General features: G+C 41.7%; 1 protein-coding gene across 1 annotated transcript in view; it reads left to right on the top strand.

Moving 5' to 3' along the window:
- Window positions 1-16,560, top strand: part of LOC128350586 (deleted in malignant brain tumors 1 protein-like) — a 125,683-nt gene that overhangs the window by 71,093 nt on the left and 38,030 nt on the right. The window lies entirely within an intron of this gene.

The following is a 16,560-nucleotide window of genomic DNA, read 5'->3' as shown; positions in this document are numbered from 1 at the left end:
CTAAAACTGACCATTTAATATTTTATCCGATTAGGGCGTTATTCATGTGGTGGGCTCCTTTCTGGTCTCTCCGGGTCATTTTCTAGTCCATTTTATCCTTTTAACTACCCAAACAATGCATGGTGTGTTTGGGACATACTAGTTGAAGAAAATCATCTTATAGAACTCATATTTGAAGTCTTCAGGTAAGTAATGATTCAAATCTTTGTAATAAATCAAAGGTCATGCAACTATCACTTATGTATATTGGTATATTCTAATTTTTGACAATAATAAATATATGGGTATGATTGGCACAGCGGGGAAATGCTTGACTAACAAGCAGAAAGTTACCGGTTCGAATCCCCGCTGGTACTATATTGGGCAGCAGCAATATAGAAAGATGCTGAAAGGCATCGTCTCATACTGTGCAGGAGGAGTAGAATACAGGAGTAAACCCCTCCTGTATTCTACCAAAGAAAACCACAGGGCTCTGTGGGTGCCAAGAGTCGAAATCGACTTGACGGCACACTTTACTTTACTTTATGTTTGGAATATTGGCTGACATCCTGACTAAATTGATGGAAGTCCAATTGAAATTAATAGGACAAGTTAGTCATTTGTCATTTAGTCTTTCTATCAATTACATTCCTAGGAAAATGTGACTCAGCAACTAACTCAGTTTCTCAGTGATAAGTGGCTTCCGTGTTCAGTATTGACATAAATTTGTGGCCATTTCATAGATTCATTATCATTCCAAATTTCAATAGATCATGTTGTAAAGGTGCATAAAAACACACATAGGTAAGGGTAGAACTACACTTTACATATTGTTCTGTTCCTTTCTCCCCCGCTCCTATGATGTAAAATATGATGTAAATGCTTTGATTGTGTAAAATAGATGTTGGTAGCTTCAGTTTAAATAGCAGATTAGCAAGGGAAGAGACTCTTCAATGTGTTCTTTTCCAGCCATTTGTCTGCCCAGCTATTTTTTCTCCTCAACAGGTAAAAGACATGGGGCCCTATATCTTTTACTTCTAGAGGAGATAATCAGTATGGAGAAAGCAATTCTGAGCAAATTAATAGGTGGAAAGGAAAAGATTAAACAGCCCTCTGCCTGACTGGGGAAATCCAAAATTCAGCTGGAATCCATGCTCAGCTGCTTTACATGATTAAAAAAAGCCTTCAGAAAATTCTGCTGATTCACTACAAAACCTATTGAAGTGCATAAAGATGTTATTGGGAGCAGCACCAGAGACTCCTCCATTGTGGCCTCTTGCCAGCAGAGACCTACACATTATGGCTGACCTTGGTTAGGTAGCTATCGTTTGTGATCACTGCTGATTCCCCATTCCCCAATCCTCTGGCTCTCCCAAATGAAATACAATTTCCATGATTTTTGGGGGTGGGTAGGGTAGGGAGTGCAAACAACTATTTAACCATTTTATACCTATAGTGTAGATTATATTGTGGTGCAGATCAGGGATTCTCAATGTTGGGCCCCAAATGTTATTGGACTTCAACTCCCATATTCACCAGCCCCAATGGCCTTTGGTTGGGGATTGTGGGAGTTGAAGTCCAGCAACATCTGGGGACCCAAGGTTAGAATCCCTGGTACAGATTACCTGTCAGTGATTTCCATACCACCTATAGCACCCACATGGCCTCTGCGCATGCACGGCGGTGATGTGCATGGTCAGCAACTAAATGTGCATGGTCAGCAGCCATGCTGACCATGCAAATGGCCGCTGCACATGGGGGGAATAATGCCAGTGTATGAGGGCTGCTGCAGGGAGCGCCATTGCAGCAGGAAGCTCCGGCCAAGGAGCAGGTATGGACCTGCTCTCCTCCCTTTTAAAGGTGCCCAGGCTGTGCTTCGACTCAGTGAGTGAATCACGATTTGTGCATGTCCCTAATTTTCTTACTGATGCAGCATAAGGTCCAATTAGCCCTGATAAGATTTACCTCCCCATATCTTCTTTTGCAAATGCTGAATTTAGAAATATTTCTTAACTCATTTATTATGAAATATTTCAGCATTTCTTAACTCTCTCTCCACAGGCTGGAAATTACTAGCCATTGTATTTTTGATAATGTACTAGTCTTTGGCCTTTCCTCCAATTCATCTTCATATGATAAGATTTGTTTCAAAGCAAAACCCCAATATTTATCCTCTTCAAACCGAATGCGAGTTGTATTTTCAAGCGATTCAAGTGTAACTGATAAAGGATTTCATGCAGTCTATCGTGCTGTCCCTTCAAATAATGCTGTTACAACACGTAAGTAACATGTTATGCCTTGTTTACCAATTTCTGCCTAATTGACATAAGGATCATCCAGTACAGGGTATGAGAGCATCCTTCATGTTTTTTTCATTATCTTTGAGATATGCAGACAGTTTCCACATGATGTTCATAATCCAAAAGCCAGTTCATGTATCTGTCCATGTGGACATTCTCTAGGTGCTGAGAGACAGATTGGAATGGTGTGAATCAGGCAGGGGCATGTATAGCACAGCCACTCCAATTTTCTCCTTCAGGGTCATTTTATATATTATGAGGAGAAAACACACTTATTCCCTATACAGTAAACTGGGGGCCAAATCACACGTGACATTAAACATACCACTGTCCTCAACCTGCTTAGTTTGCGTGTTGCCATATTTGCTAAATGGCAACCGCAGACGGGAGGTCTTTTCTGGATTTGGACTCTGGTGTTTGGGGAAGGGTGGCTTTAACATTTGGTCCTGCCATGATCCCTGTCTGGATTGCCTCCCCTGTACCTGCTATTTGCCCCAGGATGGAAGCTATTATTGGCACCAGTGGCAGCAGGTCTCATGGCTGCTATTTACCAAAGAAGAACTAAGTATGTCAGGACTAATGCATGTTTGACATAAAATGTTAATGTAACTTTTCTTCAGTATCTTTTATAAGTGACATAAGACCTTTTCATTTAAATTAAAATATCAAAGAAACAGAAATTATTTATTTATTTATTTTTAACATTTATATCCCGCTCTTCCTCCGATGAGCTCAGAGCGGTGCACATGGTTATGTTTATCCCCACAACAACCCTGTGAGGTAGGTTAGGGAGATTATTTTACTTTATTTGTATTTGAATAACTTTCACATGTTGCGTTTTTATGTAGTATTTTGTTTTCTTAAATTATATAATATTTTAAATTTGAATTTACCATGTCCCTTTGAAACAGGTCCAGGATCAGAACCAAGTGAATTATGATTAAATCACATTGGCTTACATGATGCACAGCCCTCCATTGCTGGAAGGAGAGCTGTGGGTCCTCAAGATGCCTTCAGCATCCCTATAATTTCCTTTTTGTTGGCAACCATCTTCCTTTACTACACTTGTTGTAAACACTGGGCCACTGAGAATCAAAACACAATTCCACTCTAATTGAAGTAGAAATTGTATTGACCATATTATTGATCTGATCCTTTTCACAGGAACCATTCACAGCATTAAGAGAAACCATTTTTCCTGATTAGGATCATCTTCTGCTAGATATTGAACAATATCAATTCACAGCACAGTTTTTATTTCACTGGCATACTACTTAACTGCACTATTTATCTTACACTCTCTTTTTTTATCTTCCATGTTTCTTTTCAAGAAACAACTCCAGAAACTACATCTACAACAGGTATGGATCTCATCATCTCTGTAATATAATACTAAATTCTAATGTCCAGTATGCAGATTTTATAGAATACATTCATTCATTCATTCATTCATTCGATTTATATACTGCCCTTCCAAAATGGCTCAGGGCGGTTTACAACAGAATAAAAACAATTAAAACCAGTTAACAATTAAAATCAAAACTATAAAAACAAAATAAAACCAATTAAACATTCAAACAGCTAAAAACCCTGAAAAACCAGGGCAAACATTTAAAACAATGTAAAACAGTTTATAGCAGTTTAAAAACCCTGGAAGGCCAGGCCAAACGGATAGGTTTTAAGGGCTTTCCTGAAAGACGGTAATGAACTCAAATTACGGATTTCTGCCAGGAGTGCATTCCATAGCCCAGGAGCAGCTACAGAGAAGGCCCACCTCTGAGTCGCCACCAGACAAACTGGAGGTAACTGGAGACAGACCTCCTCAGATGACCATAACGTGTGGTGGGGATAATGCAGAAGAAGGTGCTTTCTAAGATAACTCGGACCTAATCTGCTCAGGACTTTAAAGGTAAAAACCAGCACTTTGTATTTTGCCCGGAAACATATCGGCAGCCAGTGTAACTGTTTCAAGACAGGCATAATATGGTCTTTCTGGTTTGCCTCAGAGACCAATCTGGCTGCCATATTTTGAACTAACTGAAGTTTCCGAACTACATACAAAGGCTGCCCCATGTAGAGTGCATTGCAGTAGTCGAGCCTAGAGGTTACCATCTGATGCATCACTATTTTGAGGTCATCCTCTTCAAGGAATAGGCATTTCTCATGCAGATGAATAGTTTGTAAAGGCAGCTTTTGTATAATTTGTATAAAGCTTGATTTGCAAAGGGTAACCTTTTTCTGCCTTCATCACTGGGGGCATCTAGTGCTGGAAGACCTAAAATATGCTCTCACGCAGTTATTTTCTTGCCTCCAGGCATCTTCCAGTCCAGTTTTGCATAACTGTGTTGCTCACATCATTAATGCTGTGTTGAGACTGACACAATGGCAGCCACGCTGCTGAAATAAGCAATCAAAATTGCTGGTAGTCTTTTGGTTCAGTGTGTCATGCTGTTCCTTAACCAGAGGGATTAGCAGCAAATTACAGTGCACTGGCTCTGGGACTTTTGGTCAGCACCCCAATGTTTGGGCTTTGTGGGGGAATTTAACTCTTAACTGGGGGTCAACTCCACCAGTTTTAATTTGTGCAAACATTTGGACTCGAGAAATGACTGGATTGAGGCAGGATATGGTTTCAAAATCAAAAGAAGAATTTATTTGAGTGAGAGGGATACAGGAAGAGAATTGTGTGGTTAAAGCAAATAAAATATGTTTCTAGATAAATTTACTATTATGAGGCATTTTAACAGTCTAATAAAAATACATTTTTTTGCATTTTGAATTTTTATTAGATTTTACAATAGCTTTTACATTCAAATTACATTCATTTATCTAATTCTACACATAAGTAAATATTGACTTCCCACTTGCCTATCTGCACGGTTCACAATAACTACACATATAAACCATTGCTATAATAATTCAGAACATACATACTCATAAAAATACATTTCTAAGTAAACCAACTGCAATGAAGTGTTTTAACTTAAAGTCTAATTGTATGAAATCCCAGGTGGGCAAGAGAAAGAGGCTTGAGAGATGGGATTTAAGAAGAGCTTGGATTTAAGAAAGGGATAGATGGATCAGTAAAAGGACCAATCCAGATAGTGATTTCTAGCTCTTTTCTGGGTGCAAGAGAGCACAGGATGCAGTCCCAAGTATAGCATGCAAGGTGGCATGAAGATCGCTTCTTGGGAATCCCAGGTGGCAAGACCAAAGGAGCACAATGGGTCATGGAAGTGGGGATACTTATATCCCAAAAGGTGCCAGAGAGTTTCTGTGCAGGGATGGGCTCTCCAGTAGTCCTATCAATAACTTCAATAGGTATATCTCTAGGTCTACATCCCTGACTCATTTCCTTTGTGATGGGGAGACCATTGCCTCACTGCCTTATCTACTTTTCTTCCTGCTTAGCATAATCGGCTCATTAGCGTGTTATCTCCTGAAATGAAAGGAGGGAGGGAAAGCAGGTGGTTCACTCTTAAGTTTAGAGTAGCCTTGGATGTCAGTTAACTCATTATAGTTAACTCTCAAGCCTACTTAATTGGGGCTTCCACATGGGGAGAGGGGGTACATCTAGTCCCTGTTCCAATTCACTTTGCAGCCAAATCTAGGGGTGACTAGCCCACTGCCAACTGAGTAACCTGTCCCCATGTGTACTATAAACTGAGAGCTCACATTGCGGTGCAGCTCCTGAGCATATCCAAAGTGCAGTCTCCAAGCCTGGAGATGCAGCTGCAAGAAGGGAGGCTTCTGGGAGCTGGGCAGAATAAGCATAGCTGGTAATAAGTTACCAGTTAAGACAACTTAGTCATGTGTAAGCACTGATGCCCCAGATTGGATGGAATCTTCATGCTTATTAAGAGACACATTGAGCTCAATTCCCTGTCAGCATCACAGTCAGTGGCGGAGCCTGACCGCCGGCGGCCTGTGTGCGGCCTTGGCGGCGGCCCCGCTGACCCCACCCTCACGGCTGACATCAGACGCGGGGGCTAGCCACGTGCCACGACGGATGTCAGATGCGGGTTATGTGGTCTGGCTCCTGAACGGAGCCTTGAGGCGGTCCCTTTGGCCCGCGCAGCCCCTTTGGGCACTAAACTAAGGCTGGTGCTGCTTTTGCAGTGCAGCCAGGAGCGGCTCTTCCCTGCAGGGAAGAGCCACTCCTGGCTGTTCCTGAAAGGGCCACGCGGCCCCTTCAGGAGCTACTTTGGCTGGTGCCGGGTTCGCAGCACAGCCAGGAGCGGCTCTTCCCTGCCTTAGCAGAGAAGAGCCACTCCTGGCCGCGCCGCGAACCCAGCGCCAGCCTTAGTTTAGCTCCCGAAGGGGCCCCTGCTCAGGAACTAAACCTGCACCCTCATGTCTGACGTCAGACGCGGAGGGCATGTTGGGGCTGCGAGGCACAGCCCCTGATTGGGTGTGGCCCGGGTTCTTTGAACCCATTGGCCCAATGGTGGCTCCGCCCCTGATCACAGTGTCGATGGGACCAGTACATAGATGTACACCCGCATTTGCATTTTCTGCATGTGGATTGTTGCACATGTCTCCTTTCCTGAGAAGTTTGGATGTAGTAGAAGGCTGCACTATAAGTGTGTGCGCATGACATTTCCATCTTACCCCTTGAGTGCTAAGAAGGATTTTGTAGTGTTCTTACTTACAAATGTACAGCATGAAAATGCATTCATGGTAAAGTCTGCCGACAAGTCAATTTCGACTCCTGGCACCCACAGAGTCCCGTTGTTTTCTTTGGTAGAATATGGGTGGGGGGTACCATTGCTTCCTCCTGCACAGTGTGAGATGATGCCTTTCAGCATCTTCCTATATCGCTGCTGCCAGATATAATACCACCAGGGATTCAAACCATCAACCTTCTGCTTGTTAGTCAAGCATTTCCCTGCTGCGCCACTTAAGGAGTGGTAAAAGTATTAATTACTAGAAGTAATTAAATGTATTAATACTTTAAATTTGCTGGTCAATGACCGAATAAACTTATAACTTAATACTTTAAAGTTTTCATTAATTATATGTTTTTAATTAATTAAAAGTATTAATGATATAGTGCATAGACAGCCCATACAGTGGCCATTAATTTTAAAAGGGTTGCCCATAAATTGGCCCCTACATGGGCAGTGCTTGCATTCAACTTCAGCCCTTCCTGGGGTCATAGGACACTGTCTGCAAACACTACATGCGGAGAAGTTGGTGCACAAGCTAAGAGCTTTTCATATGTGACACTTGCTCTGTGGAGCCCTGCATGTAGGTTTGCTTTTCAGAGAAGTCTGTATGGCTACAATCAGGCTATAAATACCAGCCCTCTACCACACTGACAGTGAATGACGCTCAAAGTATATACTTAGGCAACTTTAGATGAAGAGCAACAAAACTGGTCATTATCCTCCATTAATGTCCAAGCTGCACACTAGGGATGTGCAAACTGATTCAGGTACAAATCAATTTGTACCTGAATCTAGCTGATTTGGGTGATTTGGAGACAAAACAAATCACCCCTGTGGTCCATTGGCTAGATTTGGATCCAAATCAAACTGCGATTGATTCGATTCAAATCGATTCAAGATTTGGATCCCTCCTATTTATTCCCCCCAGATCCCCAGCTTTCATTTTTAAAAAGAAGCTAAGCTCTAGCCCTTGTAGAAGTGGAGTTATGGAGCAAAATGTGTGGTCACTATTTTTCAAGTGTTTTGATTCTTTGGTGTATAATAAATTCCCCTCAATGAATCCCTATGAGGAATCAATACACACCTTCATTTCTTCTATTTATTTTGACTGTCTTTTTGACAACTGCCATGTGCCAACTACACCCCACTCCCACCCGCAAGGCAATGGGGTACTACTCAGTTTATGTTCTAGGATTTTTTTCAAGTGCTTTTCTGTGTCTCTTTGGTGTCTAATAACCTTTCCTTATAATGAATCCCTATGAGAGATTCACCAAAGAGTCTAAACACCTCAAAAATTCCTAAAATATAAACTGAGTACCCAGTGGCTTGTGGGTTGGGGGGTAGTTGGAACATGGGATGCCACTAATTCCCCATCCCTACCTGTAAAGCAGTGGGGTCAAAATGAACAGAAGAAATGAAGGCGTATAATGAATCCTCGTAGGGATTCATTATGAGGAGAAGTTATTAGACACCGAAGAATCTAAACATTTCAATATTCCTAAACATTAAAATGAGTACCCCACTGCCTTGCAGGGGGAGGGGGGAGGGTAGTTGGCACATGGCAGTTGACAGTTGGCACTGTCCAGTGACTGTCAAAATGAACAAAAGAAATGAAGGTGTGCAATGAATCCTCATAGAAATTCATTTTGAGGAAAAGTTATTATATACCAAAGAATCCAAACTCTTGAAAAATAATGACTGCACATTTTGCTCCATAACTCTACTTCTACAAGGGCTAGAGCTTAGGTTTTTTAAAAAATGAAAGCTGGGGATCCGTGTTAGAGTTAGGATATGGTAACTTTGAATCCCCATTGTTTCCTATGGCAGAAATGTTCAAATCAGTAAAAATTAAAATACTTCATTAAAAGTCAACCAAGAGTCCCACTGCCTTGAAATTTGGGTGGTAGGTGGAACCCATGGGGACCTACCCATCACCCAGATTTTGTGCCCCTAGGACCTTGTTAAGTGGTCCAAATTGGCCTGAATCCAAATCGAATCAAAGCAAATACAAATGAAATCTGGGGTGGTTGGTGGGGGGACACAAAACAAATCAGGGGTTATTTGTTTGGGGCACAAATCAAATTTTAAAAATCTATTTGTGCACATCCCTACTGCACATCAGCATTAACAGATGAAATAATTTGAGCAACTTTAACAGATATTGGATTTAACTGCCAATTTGATAACATATGGACTGCCCTACTTTCATCATCAATTCCTATCATCAATTCAGCATCTTTTGCTACATGTTAAACCACATCAGTCCAATGCACTACTCTATAGTGACTGCCATGAAATTGTATTTCACATAATATTTATCTTACTATTTTTCTTTCTTTTTTCTTTTCTTTTTTTTGAAAGAACCAACTGTTGTCAGGACAACTACTTCTCCAGCTGGTAAGGGGCATTTCCTGTTAATATACTGAATCCTAGTTCTGGGTATGCAAATGTTGTAGAATAAGTTCTCATGGAGAATTTTTCCAAATGAGTTATCTATACCAGGGATTCTCAATGCTAAGTCCCCAGATGTCTTTGGACTTCAACTCCCATAATCCCCAACCAAAGGCCATTAGAGTTGGAGATTATGGGAGTTGAAGTCCAATAACATCTGGGGACCCAGTGCTGAGAATCCCTGGTCTATACAGGTTAATAGAATGGACTGTTTACAGAGCTTGATTTATAAATGGCAACCAGTGCTCCTCTTTTGTCTTTTTAAGCTGGGACTGTGCAGCTGGTGAATGGCAGAAACAGATGTGAGGGACGGCTTGAAATATTTCACAATGGAAGATGGGGCACAGTCTGCGATGATCAATGGGACATGAATGAGGCACGTGTTGTGTGCAAGCAGGTTGGATGTGGAGAGCCCATTTCAGCACCAGGAAATGCTCACTTTGGTCCAGGCTCAGGCATTATTTTTCTAGATGATGTATCCTGCTTTGGAAATGAACGCAGCTTAAACCAGTGCTCCCACAGAGGCTGGGGAATACACAATTGTGTCCATAATGAAGATGCTGGTGTTGTCTGCTCAGGTACTCTTGCACTGCTGGATAATGTATCTGTTAATGTTTAAGTGATTTATATAGGATGCAACAACTATGTTCCATACATTATGGAGACAAACCATTAAAAAGATAAGAAACATGTTTATTTAAGTCCCTAATTAGAGGCACTACGAAAGCGTTGGTTCAAATCACTATGGTTTGTTATTTTAGAAACAGATTCCAGAGATGCCTGTAGGCTTGGTTTATGCTGTTCAGATGTTCTAATTCTTTGCATGGCCTATGATTGATTGATTAAGTTCCGTCAAGTTGGTGCCGACTCTTAGCGACCACATAGATAGATTCTCTCCAGGATGATCTGTATTCAACTTGGCCTTTAAGGTCTCTCAGTGGTGCATTCATTGATGTCATAATCGAGTCCATCCATCTTGCTGCTGGTTGCCCTCTTCTTCTCTTGGCCTATTACTGCCACATCCCCAAAATATGCTTTAGCTGTTCTTTCCCAAAAAACAAAAGACTGGAAGGTGGATGGTAAATAGAGGTATCAGTAATGGTAGAGTCTACCATTTGAGAAACTTATTGATAGCTTATTGTTTGAGTACAAAATTTTTACCCCACCTGGCCTTTATGTTCAAGGTAGCTTAAAAACCATTAGAATTCATCAAAATGTCATAATATTAGAAACTACAAAGCCTGTTCAGATGTTCTTGATTGTGGTGGTCACTGTACTTACATACAGCATCCCTGATAATGCACTTAAAAGACTTGCTCCCATCATGATGCATGCTAAAACCTCAGCCCCTGCTGCCTGTACTTACAGAAACTATCTAAAGAGATAAAACACTGTAATTTAAGATCCTCCCCATTATATGGAACACTAGGGCACTTCGGGATTCTAATCACAGGAAAAACTTTTCCATAAATATATCATTTGTCTCTGAAGACCAATGCTGTAAGGGGGAATTGGGTGGGGGTAGGGTTTCAGAGCAGATCAGCATGAGAATAGTGCTCCCAAGCACACTCCTGAGGACATCACATGTAAGTACAGCATCCCCACTTTCTGTAACTCCTGAACACAGCTACAGCAGGGGTGTATCTAGGGTAGGGCAGGCAGGGCATGTGCCCCGGGCACCACTTGAAGGGGGGCGCAATTTCTTAAAATTAAAAATAAATTTTAAAATGGCCACCAAAAACAAAATGGCCACCGTGCATGCTCAAATGGCCTCCATGAGGCCCTAGGCCATTTCAGGCCTTGCAGAGACCATTTGAGCATGTGCGATGGCCATTTTGTTTTCAGTGGCCATTTTTTAAAAAAAAATTATTTTAAAAAATGGCCACTGCACATGCTCAAATGGTCCCTGTGAGGCCCTAGAGGCCTGAAGAGGAAGGGGTAACCTTTGCAGACTCCCACCCACCCACGGCCTATAGGAAGCGCCCCAAAGGGGCTACAGGTAAAAAATATTTTTAAAATTTAATATATGTCACTGAACACATATTCAGTTTGGCACTATGTACAGAGAATCAGGGCTTGTGAATACTGAGCTGAAGCTTATGATCTAGGATTGTATTCATTTGTTCTTACTTTGCTTCTTGTGAGAAGTGTGTATGTATGTATTGGTTTATTTTGGCCCAAGGCCAGCATAAATACAAGAAAAAGAAGGGAAACAACAACAACTACTTGTGATAAGTGAGTTAAATGTGATGTCTTAATAATATGGCTATTAATGGTGAGTTTGCCTTTGAATCAGTGTGAAATCCTTAGTATTAAGGCCCACTGGGAGTTTCTTGCTCTCTTGCTCTCATTTTAAATGTCTTTCTGAAATACTAGAATATATTCCAAGCAGTGACACAGTTTACTTTGCATATCCTTTAATTATTTTCAGAGTATCTGGGAAAAGCCAAATTCTCCATTTATTTCTAAAACTTATGTAATAGTGATGCTACAATGCAAAGTAAAGAATTAGACAGGCACGTCTGTTTAGTTTTCCAAGTACACCTCCACATAGTATTTGGGTATTTCATGAGCCCCAGCATACGGAGATTTGTAGTTTTCCAGCATTTTCTGGTCTGGCTACATCCACTGCTAAATAGTTTTTGAAATTTTAAAAGATTAACAGGCTTGACTTGTATTTTTGAGCTGATATTATAGTAAAGTTATCTGAAAGATGGGTGTCAGATGTTTGGACAGGGGGCGCAATTTCAGTGCTTGCCCTAGGCGCTATTTTCCCTAGATACGCCTCTGAGCTACAGTCAGCTACAGTTGAAAAAGCTCCAAAAGATATAAGAAGGATTGCTTAAACAGAAATGAATTACACATTTTACTAAAATGGAATAAGCATAAATATACCTCAGTGGTCAATATATTCTACCATTTCGTGGACACTGCTTAGAATGCTTTACTCCTCCACTCAGAATTTTTTGCAGCAATCCTCCTTTGTTGTATTTGAAATAGATGGCCTACAGATTAGACTGCAGGATGTCCAAACAAAATTCTACTCAAAATAAAGAATTGGACTGATTGCTATGTTGCTTTTACTCTTCCTTCTTAATGCAAGTACCAGACTTAGTATTCAGGGAAAGCTTTTTTTTGTTAATAAGGAACATTTTCTGCTACTTATTAAACCCATATTGCTTCAGTGTTCAATTCTGGTGTCAATGAAATTGTTTACTCTTTTTTTCCCCTGTCTTCCTTTTCAAGAACCAATACAGAAGCCTCCTTCTCCAGCTGGTAAGAGGCCATATTATTTCATAATACAATCATAAATACTAATTTTCAGTATAGAGATGTTGCAGAATATATTTCTCATGCAGGAATTGTTAGAGCTTGTAATTATTTAAGTTCCAACGAAGGACACTACCCACTCCTGTTACAGAGTAGAGTGCAGAGTTGTTGGTTTCTTGCTGCAATCATCTGAAGAACACACAAGGAGCTTGTAATACAATCTAAACTAAATCGGTTTATTGGTGAAGTACATTCTGGATAGTAAAGACCTAGTCCTATCTAAGAGCTACATAATAGATAGATGGGGAGAGAGAAAGACATTTCCATCTACTCTCCAAGAGGAAAGGAAGCAGACTGACTGACTCCCCACAGGAAATACCTGAGGAGTCAAGGCAGGGGTCATAGAGTAGAGGTAAAGCAGGGATGGGTAAGGAGACCCTCACTAACCTCCTCTACCCCCAGTGCCCCTAGTAGTCATTAGGATAGTTGATACAAAAGGTCGATGCACTGGAACTCAATCTCCAACAGGAATTACCATGAGTAGCCTATGCATGCAGATGGTGTGTCACTTGTATTGAGCTTGATCTGCCAGTGGCGATCTTCGGCTGCTTTTATTGGAAGCATCTAGTTCAGAAAACAAGAATCCCTTGGGGATTCTCAACCAAGTAGCCCACTCCTACCTGGGTGTCCCACAACAGCTTATGGGGGCTCTTCTTGGTGTAGTTGGAGTGGTTGATGTATTTTGAGGAAGCGTTGATGGAACTTCATTGTTTCTCCTTCAGGCAGCCCCACATCCATCCACATATGGGAGATTTCCCCGAGAGATTTCCCCCTGCTTTATTGCACAGGTTTCCGGGGAAAGCTCCCAATAGCAGATACAACAAAGCAGAGGAGGTTCTGATGGCCCAACTTCCTTGGTTGAGAAAATTGTTCCATTGTTGAGATGCCTGTCAGTAGAGGGGGAGGCACGCAGCAAGGCACTGCCTGGGGGCTTCTGCAGCTGCCAAATGATGCCCACCTCTGATGCTAGCCTTGAAATATTTACCCCGTCAGACATTTCTTTGCCTCCACATGTCTTCGAGCCCACCTCTCTATGACTGTGTTTGCTACCCGTGTAACTGTGGAGCTAATTGTTGCTTTCTTGCCCACTTCTCCCATGCTGGATTGGGACACATGATTCCTTTTCCAGAATTGTTCCAGAGATCATAAAAGACTGCACTCTCACTGCATGCTTCAGGCTTCCCATGCTCTCAGGAATCCCTTGGTTGTCAAGTGGGTCTTATATTCTTCTTATTTAGAAATGTACAGTTTGATAAAGAATTACAGAAATGAAGGCAGTTCCAGATTCATAGCAATTGATCCAGTCTACTCACATGCAAATCCCAAACTATACCCTTTGGCTCTTCTTGCTGACAGACTCAGGGTCGATTTTAACTTGACATTGACTCCTCCTCCTCCTCCTCCTTTTAGCTTCATTATAGCCAGGTTATACCAGTAGCTCATGAATGCAAATTACAGGTAATTTATATGTAGCTTGTTTTACCAGTGGCATTCAAAGTTTCTCTCTTATCTTTCTAAGAAGGGGCTGTGCGACTCATTGATGGAAGACAAAGCTGCGAGGGACGGCTTGAAGTGTTTCACAGTGGACAATGGGGGACAGTTTGTGATGATGGGTGGGACATGAATGGGGCACGTGTAGTGTGCAGGCAGCTCAAATGTGGAGAACCTCTTTCAGCGCCAGGAAAAGCTCAGTTTGGCCAGGGCTCCGGCACTATTTTTCTTGATGACATATCCTGCAATGGGAATGAGCGCAGCTTGGACCAGTGCTCCCACAGAGGCTGGGGAATACACAACTGTGCACACAGAGAAGATGCCAGCGTCATCTGCTTAGGTACTCTTCAATTGCTAGTTAATAAAACTGTTAAGTGATTGCTCTTCAGTTTCCCCTCCTCACCCTGCTCAGATGCACTTCTACTTCCTCTTCTCCCTCAAAGAGAGGAGAGCCGGTCTTGTGGTAGCAAGCATGAATTGTCCCCCTAGATAAGCAGGTTCTGCCCTGGTTGCATTTGAATGGGAGACTAGAGGTGTGGGCACCGAAAGATATTCCCCTCAGAGGATGGAGCTGCCCTGGGAAGCGCAAAAGGTTCCAAGTTCCCTCTCTGACTTCTCCAAGATAGGCCTGAGAGAGATTCCTGCCTGCAACCTTGGAGAAGCCGCTGCCAGACTCTGTAGACAATACTGAACTAGATAGAACTAGATGTCTGACTCAGTATACAGCAGCTTCCTATGTTCCTATGTCCCTGTGACTTGTTTTGTTATTATTCCCAATGGAAGCAATGTTGCTGCAGGAGCAATACAAGCCTTAGGAGCCACAGAGGCTGCACATTTTCTAGCAGCATCAACAGGCTTTCCACATTCATGGAGCCAGTGTGTATGCCCTGCTCTTCCATGGGTGGTGTGCTGCACAGTATGTAAGATGTATGCATCTTTTTAGACAGGAGCCCAAACCACAACTCAGCCACACCATGCAACACTAAATAACACCAACTAATACTCTCTTGATCCCTGAGCACTTGTAAACCTGGAATTGGAAGATTATATGGCTCAGCTGCTGTGCAATCATTTATGCATGCAACTATGACAAGGTCATAGCCTTGTCACACCCTGTTCCCTTGCTGTGACCAATCACAGCACTGTCTGATGGTTTGTTCATAAGCAACTGAGTCATGTAGTCTCCCACTGCTAGATATAGCTGGAGTTTACCAGGCCTTGAGACCCTGCATTGGCATAGGTGTCTGGGAGGTAATGTCTTGCTATATAGTTGTTTATGCATCACACCTTAAAATGTACTAAATGATCTGTCCACATAAAAACAGTGGCCTAGATGATACACAGGGCATTTTTCACACAGGGCTTTTGAAGCCCTTTAGCTCACATCTGCTCCAGAATGGAGAATGTCTGTACACATATCGGCCAGATTTACCCCAAAGTCTCGGTGAGCTATCAGGGAGCACTTCACACACAATTCAGGTTTTTCACTGTGCGTTAGAGTGTAGCCCAATTTATATCTGGGGTTTAAAAAAAGTCCGCTTTTTGCATTTTGGCGTGGGGACAACTTTTGAGCCCCACAGTAAACTTGCGGTAAAGCCTGCTGTGAGAACTCCCAGAAGGGCTGTGCCCTTACACAGAAGCTGCAGAGTAGCTGGAGAAGGCTGCACAACCGACAGGGTCATATTTCTGGAAGCCAAAAAGTACTTTTGGAGGGAGGGGACAGCAGCAAAAGTCTCTACCACTCTTCTGCCAAAGAAGCCTACTTCTGCAATGTTCTACCTTCTACAGTGCTGAACATGTGGGCTAATGTCATGAACAGATAGATATTCTAAACATTACCTTCTGGTTGTTGTTTTTTAATAGCTCCTGCAGATGATTCTACAGCCACAGAGGATGGTAATGTATTTCTTTTATTATTGTTGTTGTTGTTGTTGTTTACACAGTCAAACAGGTGTTATTGACCGGTTTGTTTTATCCAGACATCGAGTCCTTCCCAAAGACCTGGGATGTCTGAATTTTATTGTCAATATTGTTGCTGTTATTATTATAGATATCATCGCAGAATATAGGCTGTTCCCAGTAAAGTTGCTTTGGTAATTGGCTGATGGTGATTTCTGTGGCCTAATTATTATTGTTGTTGTTGTTGTTATTGTTGTTGTTGTTATATAATGCATTATAATGCATTTTCATTTTCATTTATTTATTTATTTATTTATTTATTTATTTATTTATTTATGCTTATATACCGCCCTTCCAAAATGGCTCAGGGCGGGGTTTATTATTATTATTATTATTATTATTATTATTATTATTATTATTATTAAATGCATTATAATGCA

The sequence above is a fragment of the Hemicordylus capensis genome, chromosome 3, assembly GCF_027244095.1.
Source record: "Hemicordylus capensis ecotype Gifberg chromosome 3, rHemCap1.1.pri, whole genome shotgun sequence".
In the NCBI taxonomy this organism is placed as follows: Eukaryota; Metazoa; Chordata; class Lepidosauria; order Squamata; family Cordylidae; genus Hemicordylus; species Hemicordylus capensis.
Note: the sequence above shows the minus strand (reverse complement) of the source record. Positions and strands in the feature narration are given on the sequence as shown.